Raw genomic sequence first — 574 nt, forward strand, 5'->3', positions numbered from 1 at the left:
GCTTTGGACTACTGAAATGGGTTCATTATCCGCATTTGAATTGTGGTCCCCCCCCCCCCCGCCATTTAGGCAAAGAAGAGTTTCAAGCTATATGGTCAAAATTTTATGAATTGTATGTGCTTTAGAAGGTGATTACACATATATATGCATTGTTTGTCAGGGTTTTTTTTCTTTTCCTTTCTTTTCTAACAGCCAGGGAATGATCTACTCTGGGGACAACTGCCTCCACCTAGCACCAGAAGGGTGCTGCAAATTCATGGGAGGCCCAGAGGCTTATGGGAATGGGCAGAGCCCAGAGAACAATTCACAGGAATGGGCAGAGCCCAGAGGGTTATGTTAATATTATCAGCTATGGGGAAGGCCCAGAATGTCCACAACAAAGCATTGGTTAGTCTGAAATCAGAATGGGAGGAGGTGGGTGGTGTTTTTGTTTAATAATAGATTTCCAAGAGAAGAGGTACCTAAGGAAAAGTTGTTAATAATGCATTATAAGGTATGTCCTTTTTTGTTTAAATGCCAAATAATTCCCTCTTATTTTGTGGTGACCCAGCCTTCCCACCTCAATAGGATGAAC

The sequence above is a fragment of the Hemicordylus capensis genome, chromosome 2 (assembly GCF_027244095.1).
Source record: "Hemicordylus capensis ecotype Gifberg chromosome 2, rHemCap1.1.pri, whole genome shotgun sequence".
Taxonomy (NCBI): Eukaryota; Metazoa; Chordata; class Lepidosauria; order Squamata; family Cordylidae; genus Hemicordylus; species Hemicordylus capensis.